Raw genomic sequence first — 13,044 nt, 5'->3', positions numbered from 1 at the left:
CTTAGGAAATCACTTGGGCACCGCCTAAGTCAGTTCCAGGTTCCAAAAATACTCTGTTTTGAGTTATTTTAAGGGTAATTAAGTCTTTTAATACTCCTTACACGTCCCTAAACTTAACCCTACGAAATATATAGCTTCTAAACATATTACAACCCTATTATAATCTCAAAGCTCATCATCCAAGAGCACTAAAAGAGAAAAATAACTAAGGTTGCGTAACTAATCTTGAAGATCCGATTTCAAGAAAATTCCTGCTTCAATCATCAAGAATCTTTCTTCTAAGGTATGCGTGAGTTAGTTTATGGATCCCTTTCATCCATAAAGCTGAAAAACCCTCTTTTTCATTATAAAGTATGATTTCTATATTGTTGGGTGTTGATGATCATGTTGTTGATATTGGGTGATTCCTAAGATGGAATCTTTGTATGTTTTTTTGAATTTCATAATATCATACGGGTTGGAAACATGTAAATTTGGTTGTTCATGATGGATAATTTGATGATTTCACCTATGCTTAAGATGTGCATGTAAGGTGTTTGACAAAATGCCTAAGAAACTAGAAATCATGCAATATAGCTAAATTGTGACTAAGTGAAAGATTCATGATATGCCTTATGTTCCAATGACTTGTATGTTGATAATGTGCCTTGTAAATGTTGTTGGAATACTCATGAACTATTCTTAAGAGATTATGCTATGTTTACTTGCAAATCCTACTTATGAACAAGATGTATAATAACCATGCAATCCACATGAACTTCCATGCTGTTGGTATGTATTGCCAATATGATTATGCAATGAACATGATATTAAGATTGTGCAAGTACTTCCATGTGATATGAAATCCTTTCCATGCAATACATTATTGATAACCATGCTTAGTATGAGATCCCTACTTATGATATTATAAATTATGGACTCTACTCTTATGATCAAGTCAATCATGTGTGTCAGTTTCCTTCCATCGAGTCCTGGGGGTACTTGTACCCAAAAACTATAGCTGTGTGCTTAGAGCCATGTCATGTTTCACGATATCCGAACTCAAGCTATGATTCCATAGACTTCAGTTAGTCACGTGACTCAGGAAAATCTCATGATCTTAGTCAGTTGTCAGATATCAGTAACATTCCACCAGTCAATGAAATTCAATAAGATTAAGTCATGTACAGTCAGTTATTCATGTTCAGTCCCTCTAGATGGGAGTAGAGGTTAGCATCAAGTGAACCCAAGGATGGGAACTCACCCGTCAGTTCAGGGTGTGATTCTTAGTATTCATCCTTGTGTTCCAGAACTACGTAGCCAGCGTAGGTTGAGATATCTTAACCAGTCAGATTAGGGTTGATGAGATGGCTTAACCCATCAGTTTAGGGTTCCCACTATTCTCATTGAGTACCCGCCAGATAAGGGTCATTCACAGGCTATCCTTACACGTGGCATGGTATTAACACCCCTCCAGTTGGGCCAAGATTGGACCCCAGCTTAGCCATAACAGCATACATGAGGCATGTTGGTTAAATACTACTTCCCACGATTTTAGTATCAGTCTCAGTAAAAGAACTTAGGGCATTCTTCAGATTTTAGTATATATCGGACTATCAGATACAGTCGTCCATTTTATCAATTTTAGTATTAGTCATGACAGTTATCAGTAAACCATGTATTAGCTTACAGGTCATGCTATCACATATTCATGGTCCCAGTTTCTATATATGTGTGTTTGCACTCCCACGTTCATATTAGTCAGTCAGTGTTGTTCATGCATAAAACCCTTTATGTTCATCCTACCTTCCTTGTATACTCAGTACTCCAGTTGTACTGACATATTTACTCTATGGTGATTTCTTTTAATGTTACACCATAGGTTCCGAGACATGAGCTCCAGCCCAGCAGTAGCGGTAGCATTCCAGTCGCAGAGACACAGTGAGTCCTTATTGATTCGAGGACAATATGATTTGATTCATTTATTTAATTCTTCAGTTCAATTTTACGGAGTAAGTTGGAGACATGTTCCTTCAACTCCTTATTCAGATAGTTTAGAGGCTTTTAGATTTATGTTCAGATTTACATTCAGATTGAGTTGTTTTGGGTATTTTCTCCCATATGATTGTATTCAATTGAACCTTATGGCCTTACAGTTCTATGTATTCCGCATTATTATATCATAATTTGAAGTATACAGGTATAGATATCAGTCATGGGTTAGCTTGTGGTCCCTCGGGGTCATGAGCACCGTGTAGCATTTCGATTCAGCAAATTGGGGTGTTACAATCTTGAAGGATCACAAGCTAACCCATGACTAGTACCTACAACAATCACTGAACAATAATACTGTAAAATACGATAATTAGGCAAAAATTTCCATAAGGTTCAAAACTGAAATAAAAATACTGAATACTGAAAACCGAATTTTTGTCTGTAAATACTCTAGTCCAAAATCGTCTAATTGTCTGAAGGTGGAATTGATGGGACAAGTCCCTGACTAACTCTAACTACTAAAAATATACTGAAAATACTGAAATAATGACTCTGTCCTCAAACTATAAGGACTCAACATTAAGTTTGTTGCTGATAGTTTGGGATGCTAAGTGTGGTCAGGAGCCTGTGCATCTAAACCTATGATATAAGACATCATAGTGCAAAAGAAAGGTATGTGTCAGTACTTTGAATACACTAATATGCTAGGTGAGGTAAGGCTTAATACATTGGTTCATATGCATGAACAATAACTGACTAAATGACATAAATATAACTGAATGAGAGTACATGTATATTTGAAACTACTATAAATGCTGATTATGCAATGATATGCACATAATTACGTATGTTGTAACTGAGATGATATTAACCCTGGGTACTGGATTCTAATAACTAAATGACTGATATCTGAGTTTACTGATACTAAATTACTGTATACTGAGTAACTGTTCCTGATAACCTTGATTCTGTAGAACTGAACTGAGTTCTATACTAAGCTAGTTGACTGTATCTGACAGTCCTGATTCTTAAATTGAACTGAGGTTTTTATATTGAGTTTGAAACTAAAACTGTGGGAGTGTTCATCTAACCGACATACCCCACTTATGAATTGAGTTGGGGTCCAACCTGTGACCACAGTTGGAAGGGTGTTAGCACCTTGCCAAAGGATAATAATAATGGCTATGAGTTAACCGTCTCTGACAGGAAGCCCTTTTATCAACCCTCACTGGCAAGATAACTCGTATGAGATGTATCTACCCTAGACTGGCAGGAAGACATCTCAACCTATGTTGCATATATAGTTCTGTAACGTAGGTATTGCTACTAAGAGTCAAACCCTTTACCGATAGGAATGCCCCCATCTCTAGTTTCACTCGGTACTGATTCCTACTCCAACTAAATAGACACTGAACTAATTTCTAGACTGTACTAGGCTTGACTGAACTGTTACTGATCATACTATCTATTTGCAATGGACTGAATTCACTGAGTTCTGATAACTAATTAAATACACTGAGTTCTGCTAACTAGCTAAATATACTGAGTTATATTATTTGATTGAGTGCTACTATATGTGACATCACTGAGACTATTATAAAATTACTATAAATTTAGTTAAACAACTAGATTGTCGGGTATTAGATACCCTCAGCACTCGATTGCATAAGTTGTAAAATATAGCACAATCATGAAAGCATGATAAGTAGTCAGATTGTCACAATTCATTCATTGAGGCATTTTAGCAAACTTTTGCATGGCATGAACTTTTATACATGCTAACATGATATTATTTCATTACACAACTCACATGAACAATTCATCAAACACTTGGGGAGCATACTTTATACACATGACAATAATACAACATATAAGCATCATAATAAAATTCCAAACTAAAAAATTCAAGGGCTTTTAACATGAAACCATAAAACAACACACATACTATTTGTTTCCAAGAAACTTGATATTAATCATGGATTATAACTCTTGGATGAACACCTAACATACCTTGATACTTGAATTTGTGAAGATTGATGGTGAATTTCTTGAATCTTAATTTTTACTTGGTGGACTAGGGTTTTTCTTAAGAGGTTTTTAGAGAGAATGAGTGAATTTTTCCCTTTGGATGACTTAATTACATGTTCTGGGGCTGATATGAGGTGGTAAAATAACCCAATTACCCCTCTGGATACGGAGTATTAATTACTGAAAATGTGCCCAGTGAAATGCAGACTGATGAGCCACATCGATGCCATCAACGCGATGTCCAACGCGCCACATCAAGTTCAAATTGGTTCACAAGAATTGCACTGAAAGCTGGGGGGAATTATCCATTGACGGGATGGGTGATGTGACACGTTGAGATTACATCAACCCACTATTTTGGTCACCTTAATATGATTCAAAAAAGGACCAAAAAATTCTCGACTCACCCGGAGTGAACTATTGACACACCTGATCATGATTCAATTCGAGGATCAATATTTTAATGTCATAAGGGTCATAAAATAGGATCTCTGACTTATGAAGGCCAAAATAAATTCTAAGTATAAACAATTAGTTAAAATTTCTAAGTCTAAGACCTCTTTTCAAGCTTTAACGGACTGAGTTAAGCTTAGATTTTTGCGGGGTCTTACAATATCTCCCCCTTGAGAACATTCATCCTCAAATGAGACTGACTAAGCTGAGAATACTGATAGACTGAATTTATATATAATGAACATGCACACCTAAGCATGATTACATTACTGAAAGTACTAATTTACTGAGTTATCATACTGACATGCTTAGCTGAAGCATGGTCGAGTTTTGAAAACATGACACATGATTGAGTTGTTTCATGAAGATATGCATGATATGAGAATGATATGCAACTGAACTGATATAGAGTGGTAAAGGTAATCTGAGCATGGAACTGAGTAAATTTATGGAAAACTATTACCATGAGCTGAGTCTAAGTTTACGGAGAAGAGGTAAGGATACTTAGTCTGTATATCTACTTCTGCTTCCCGAGTATCTCCCTCAATAGATTGATTCTTCCAAAGAATATTGACTAGAGGAACTTTTTTGTTCCTCAGTGTGCGAATCTCGATGATCAAGGATTTCTACTGGGATCTCTTCATAAGAGAGAATATTCTGAACAACTATACTCTCTATAGGGACTACAACTGCTGGGTCAGCTATGCACTTCTTAAGAAAAGAGATGTGAAGCACCGGATGTACTAAAGTTAAATATGAAGGCAACTCAAGCTCGTAAGCTACCTTTTGAAAGAAATTGAGAATTCGGTATGAACCGACATATTGGAGACTGAGCTTCCCCTTCTTGCCAAACCTCTTTACCTCCTTCATGGGAGAGATTTTCATGCATATACAATTACTGATCTCAATTCGAGATCCTTTACTGAAAACGTATGAATAGGAACATGAGAACATAACTGAGCCTGAAATGTGATACATGAATTGAATATCATGAACTGAACTGAGCCCCTTAGTACATGGCGTGCGGCTGATATTGGAACTTGAGGGTCACTTACGAGTACCCAATACTCCAAACTGGATTAATTACGTGAAGAGAAGATGGAAGGTTTAGGTCATGAAAGCTTGGGGAATTACAGTTCATCTCTCCCTTGGGATAATACATCCCCTGAAGGATATTGACTTGGCTGAGCTACTGAGGAAAGACTGGGATGATACACAGGGAACCTATAAACTATATTGTGACTGCATATCTTGGATCTGAAACTATGGCATGATGTATGAACTAAGCTGAACTCGCAACTACCTTGTTGCTCCATATTGGAATAGTTATATTCATGAGACTTTGGATAGTGCGACTAGATGGAAAGATGGGAAACCAAACCATGTGAAATTGTCTGCCTGACTGCTAAACTGAATTGTTGGCTTTGCGGACTATAACTAAAACAGTAATTGAGACTGTAGCTGGGACTCATAATGGAACTAAATATAGGGTTTTGATAACTACGTGATGGATACTGACATAAATCAAGGATTTGAATAGACATTCACACTCTGCATTTTCTCAACATCTCATCTCATGAAAAATTCTGATTTCCCTTCCTTCAACAACTAAATACAACTTCTTTCTAGCTATTTACTTAGCACTCTAACTTGACATTCAGGCCTATATTTATAACTACAACCTCATATAAAACAAGCATGCAAAAATATTTCCTTATCATGAAACATTTGGTCTCTCCCATCTAAGTAATCGCTCATCACTACATCATTTCATAAGGAGAGTTCTCTTAAGGGTTAAAACATGAGGACCTAAAGCATGAATAAATACTATACTGAACTTGACATATAACTGAGGCATGAGGAATAGAATATCAACACCATGGATTTATCAAGAGATCTAAACTAAGGATATACATGACAAAATCTGAATTTATCCAACCGTTAGGAGTGTAGCATGAGTCATGGGAACTGGGCATATTGTAAAGTATGACATGAGTACATGAGTCATGAGCTGCATAACCTGAGTTTGGAATTTTTATATTCATGAAACATGATTTGTAATACTGAGTGAACTGAAACTCCTTATACTAGGAACTATAAGCGTATATGTTTTTTGCTAAAGTGCATAAATCTGAGTTATTATCATAGAGCTAACATGTAATACATGAATAGATAAGATACCATGATAACTGATGGGTTTTGAGAGTCTGAAGTACGATTCTAAGATGATGTACGGGTTCATCGTCATTACGAACATGTCCAAGTACTTCTTGAACACATGTTTCATCAAGGCCATGAAAACTACAGGGGTATTTGTAAGACCAAATGACATGACTAGGAATCTGAAGTGACCATACCGAATTCTGAAAACTATTTTCAGAATGTTATATTCTGTGACTCTGAGCTGATGATAGCCTAGTCTGAGGTCTATCTTAGAAAAACAACTAGCACCCTGAAGTTGGTCAAACAAGTCATCAATTCTGGAAAGTGGATACTTGTTCTTGACTGTGACTTTATTTAGCTGATGGTAGTCTATATACATTCTAAGAGAACCGTCTTTCTTACGCATGAATAGAATTGGTGCACCCCAAGGGGATACGCGGGGTCTGATAAATCTCTTATCTAGGAGATCCTTCAACTATTCTTTTAACTATTTGAGTTCTTTTGGGGCCATTCTATATGGAGGGATAGAGATAGGCTAAGTATATGGAAAAAGGTCTATTCTGTAGTCAATTTCCCGCTCGAGAGGGACTCCTAGAAGATCTTTGGGAAACATATTAGGGAATTCATATGCTGCTGGAACTGACCCAAGAGTAGGGGTCTCTGAACTAGAGTCTTTAACTCAAATGAGATGCTAAACAGACCCCTTAGATAACATTTTCCTCGCCCTAAGGTATTAAATAAGATCACCCTTATGTGCTGATGTACTACCCCTCCACTCAAGGACAGGTTCATTAGGAAAATAAAAATGGACGACTATATTTTTGTAGTCAACTGAAGCATAGCATGAATGAAACCAATCCATGCCAAAAATGACCTCAAAATTAGTTATCTCTAATTCTACTAAGTCTGTTGAAGTGACTTTCTATGATACCATAACCAGAAAGTTCTTATATAGCCGTCGAGCTACTATAGATTTACCCATAAGGGTAGAGACTGAGAAGGACTCTACTAGGATTTTGGGACTGACTCTGAAGTTGATAGCTATATAAGAAGTTACAAAGGACAAAGAAGCTCCTGGATCCAGTAAAGCATAAACGTGAAAATGATAAACTTGTAACAAACCAGTGACCACATCAGGAGAACTTTCCTAATATTTTCTTGGCTGGAGTTCGTAGAGTCTATTTGGGAATTTCCCACTGGTGCAATTGGAAGTGACACCCTGCTGATTTGGGCGACCGAACTGAGCTGGGGGACGATTATGCTAACTCTACGACCACACCTGAGGACACTCTCTAACCCTATGGAATATTTTGTCATATCCAAAACACAACTACTACTATCCCTACACACGCCCTAATGGTTTCTACCACATTTCTGGCAAGGAGGATTTGTTCGGCCACTCTTTGGCCTTGATATCCTGGCCCTCTTATTCTTTCTTCCCCTTTTCCTATGCCTATCCTCCTTACTCTGTGGAGTATGAGACATAAGCCTAGATAGGATAATAGCCAGCATATTATTCTAAGCAACTACAGAATAAGCTAAGATGGTGAAAGCCATCCTGAGTTGTGAGTGAGAGACATACTTATTTAGGGGATCTGCCTTAATGGGCGGAGGTGCTGGCTGGTTTCCAATTATTCTTCCATTAGTCTTTTTGGGAGGCATATTATGTAAATGGAAGGGAAACTTAGATTAGAAAAAGAGTTTAACTTAAGAATAATACTCACTCGCATGATATGAGTACTGAAAGAAGAAAAACTTTTCCTAAAAACGTCTCATAACCACTTGTCAATAAGTGTGGCGCGCTACAAACCCATGCATAACTCTAATAAACATGGATTTTAGACTTCCTAGGACTCTGTTAAACATTAGGCTATGATACCAAGTTTGTAATGCCCCAAGCCTGCATCCCAGATGCCACACGGTGCTCATAATCCCAAAGGATCACAAGCTAAGCCATGACTGGTAGCTACTGTAATCACTGAATAATAATATTGTAAAATGCAAAAATTAGGTAGAAATTGCCATAAGGTTCAAAACTAAAATCAAAATACTAAATACTATAAATCAATACTGAAAATTGAACATCTGTCTGGAAATACTCTAGTTTGAAAGCCTCTAATTGTCTAAAGGTAAAGTTAATGGGACAAGTCCACAACTAACTCCGACTACTAAAAATATACTGAAATACTAAAATAACAACTCTGTCCTCAAACTATAAGGACTTACCACTAAGTATGCTGCTGATAGTTTGGTCTACTTAGTGCCATCAGGAGCTCGTCCGTCTGAACCTATGATATAAGACATCATAGCACCAAAAAAAGGTATGCGTCAGTAATTTGAATGTACTGGTATGCTAGGTAAGGTAAGGATGAATGCATTGATTCATATGCATGAACAATAATAGACTGAATGGCATGAATATAACTGAATAAGAGTACACGTATATATGAAACTACTATAAATGTTGATTATGAAATGATATGCACATAATTATGCATGCTGTAACTGAGATCATATTAACATTGGGTACTGGATCTAATAACTGAATGACTGATATCTGAGTTTACTAATACTGAATTACTGTATACTGAGTGACTGTTCCTGATAGTACTGATTTTGTAAAACTAAACTGAGTTCTATACTAAGATGGGTAACTGTATCTGACAGTCCTGATTCTGAAACTAAACTGAGGTTTTTATACTGAGTTTGAAACTAAAACTGTAGAAGTGTTCATCTAACCGACATACCACAATTATGAACTAAGTTGGGGTCCAACCTATGACCCTAATTGGAAGGGTGTTAGAACCTTGCCAAGGGATACTAACAATGGCTATGAGTTAACCCTCTCTGATAGGAAGCTCTTTCATCAACCCTCACTAGCAGGAAAACTTGTACGAAATATATCAACCCTAGATTGGCAGGAAGACATCTCAACCTATGCTGGCTATGTAGTTCTATAATGCAGAGATTGCCACTAAGGATCAAACTCTTTACTGACAGGAATGTCCTCATCCCTGGGTTCACTCAGTGCTAATTCCTACTCCCAACTGAATAGAAATTGAACTGATTTCTAAACTATACTAGGATTGACTGAATGGTTACTGATAGTTCTGCCTATCTAAACTGGATTGAGTTTACTGAGTTCTAATAACTAACTGAATACACTGAGTTTTGTTAACTGCCTGAATATACTGAGTTCTATTATTTGACTGAGTGCTACTATACATGACATTATTAAGACAATTCTAATACTACTGTAAATCTAGTTAAACAACTAGATTATCAGGTATTAGATACCCCTAGGACTTGATTGTATAAATTGTAATACATAACATAATCTTGAAAGCATGATAACTAGTCACATTGTTACAATTCATTCATTGAGGCATTTTAGTAAACATTTGCATGGCATGAACTTGTATACATGCTAACATGATATGATTCCATTACTCAACTCACATGAATAATTCATCACACTTAGAGAGCATACTTTATACATATGACAATACTACAACATGTAAGCATCATGATCAAAATCCCAAACTCACAAATTCAAGGGCTTTTAACATGAAACCTTATAACAACACACACGCATGTAATTTGTTTCTCAAAAAACTTGTAATTAATCATGGATTATAAACCCAACTACATCATAATTATGAATACATTCACATTCAACAAGAATTTCATGAAAGAAGCCAACTTGTAATTTAAAAGGGTTCTTGAACTCCAAGGATGGAAGGAAAACCTTGGATGAACACCTAGCATACCTTGATTCTTGAATTCATGAAGATTGATGGTGAATTTCTTGAATCTTGATCTTGAATTGATGGAATATGGTTTGTTCTTAAGAGAATTTTAGAGAGAATGAGTGAATTTTCCCCTTTAGATGACTTAATTACGTATTTTCTGGCTGATATGAGGTAAGAATATAACCCAGTTACCCCTCTAGATGCAGAGTTTTAATGACTAAAAATGTGCCCAGTGATATGCAGACCGATGCACTATGTCGATGCCATCGATGTGATATCCAATGCGCCGTGTCGAGTTTGCGTTAATTCACTAGAATTGCACTAAAAGCTAGTGAAAATTATCCGTTGACGCAATGGGTGACACGAAGCATCGACCCACTATTTTGGTCACCTAAATATGATTCAAACGAGGTTCGAAAAAATCTAAGACTCACTCAGAGTAACCTATTAACACACCTGATCATGATTCAATCCAAGGATAGACATTTTAAGGTCATAAGGGTTCTAAAATAGGATCGCCAACTTATGAAGGCCAAAATAAATTATGACTATAAATGCTTGGTTGAAATATCTAAGTCTGGGACATCTTTTCAAGATTTAACAGACTGAGTTAAGCTTAGGATTTTGTGGGGTCTTACAATTGAATACCCCCAGGACTCAATAGCATCAATAATAATGAAACATGACAATACTTAAAAACATAACGATAATCAATGTCCACAATACATTTACTAAGGCACTTTGACAAATGTTTGGACTTGTACATAAATGAAAAAGCATTCTAACATATCATGATCTCATTATTCCAATCACATGGACATTTCATCAAATACTTACAAGGCATAGATTTGACATGGAAGTAATTTTTAATATGTAGTTCTAGCATGAATTAATCATTAAGATCACCAATGGATCACAATGCTCTATTTATTCACTTAGGCATTTTGTCAAACTCAGTCTTGTACTTGAGCATGAATAATATGTTGATGCATCATGACTATAACCATTAATTCATAATTCAAGGTTTTTAACATGGGGATTACAACAATTACATACATGGTATCTTATATTCATGACAACTACAATTAAATTTTGTATTCAAACCCATACAACAACATGAATATGAAACAACCCAATTGGTACATGTAATTTATGAAACTATTAACTTGAGATTTTAAAAAAGGGGTTCTTGAGCTCCAAAGGTGGAAGGAAACCCTTGGATGAACACTTAACATACCTGGCTTGTTAATTTCGTGGAGATTGGGGTGAGTTCTTAAGGCTTGATGCTTGGACTTGGTAAAGCTAGGTCTTGTTCTTGATAGGATTTTGTGAAAATAGATGAACAATTTTGCTATTTAGGGCTTTAATGCCATGTTATGGAGCAATTAGGTGAAGGAAAAAGACCCATTTGCCCTTAAAAATATGGAACATAACTACAGGAAAATACATGGGCTGGGCTAGCCAGGGCTCCGTGAGCTCTGGAGCACCACTCTAGGTGAGGCACCGCGGGCTCTGGAGCATCGTGTTGGGTGGGGCACCGTGTGCTTATCACCTCGAGCCACTATTTATGAATTCCAAACACGCCCTTACGCTTGTCTGAAAATTTTGAAACTTACCCGAGATTACTATTGACTTCCCTGATCATGAATCAACCTAAAAATTGATATTTTAAGGTCATAAGGGTTGTGAAATAGGATCGCCAACTTACGAATGAAAAAATACTACTAAGTATAAGAACTTAGCTGAAATTTGTAAGTCGAAGACCTCTTTTAAGCTTTAACAGGTTGAGTTAAGCTTAAGATTTTACGGGGTCTTACATACACACTTTTAAAGCAAAAAGGCAATTTGACAATTTGACTTAGTAGTTTTGTAACACCCCATAGTCGTAACACCCTTTTCAATGCTTCTAAAATGATCTTTAGGACCCCCGTGGTGATGGTGGATCATGTGCTGCTATTTTGCGGGGTGTTGGAAGTGTTTAAGGACCTTAAAAATAAGTTGGTATCACAAAGTAGAGCTTAGGCGATGCTTAGACATTGCCATACCTTCAGAAACGTTCACTAGAAAATATTTGCCATAGGGTTTGCGTCGCAAAGCCTAATGTTTGCCATAGGGTTTGTGTCGAAAAGCCTAATGTTTTTCATGGAGTGTGCACCGCAAAGCCTATGGCCAAGTGGTGTAGAAACTCAATTTTTGAGTTATTTCGAGGGCAACCAAGTCATTTGACACTACATAATAGTCCATAAACATAACTACATGAGATTAATAGTCCCTAAACACATTTTAACCCTGTCAAAATCATTAGTTCATCATATAATACACAAGAGGAGAAAAACAACTTAGGGTTTGGGCAATCAAGCTTAAAGATTCAATCTTTTCACAATTTTCTTGTTAATAAGGTATGTGGGGTTATGAAAAAGGATACCTCTTTCATCCTTGTTCCTAAAACTTATTTTTTCTTAAGATTTCATGATTTACATATTAGGATTTATACCCAAACTACTTTATTTTGAGTTTATGAATTTACAAGTGATTTATGTATTGAAGTGCATGTTTATCCCATCTATTTATTCTTTGACTTGAAGGTTTATATCATTAATTTCACCTCTTTATTGTAAATTGATATTTTTTAATGATTTCAAGATAATTGTTAACAATGAAGCTTTAGTGTGAA

This window comes from Capsicum annuum, chromosome 11 (genome assembly GCF_002878395.1).
Source record: "Capsicum annuum cultivar UCD-10X-F1 chromosome 11, UCD10Xv1.1, whole genome shotgun sequence".
NCBI classification, from domain to species: domain Eukaryota; kingdom Viridiplantae; phylum Streptophyta; class Magnoliopsida; order Solanales; family Solanaceae; genus Capsicum; species Capsicum annuum.
The sequence above is the reverse complement of the archived record's forward strand: the minus strand, read 5'-3'. Positions refer to the sequence as shown.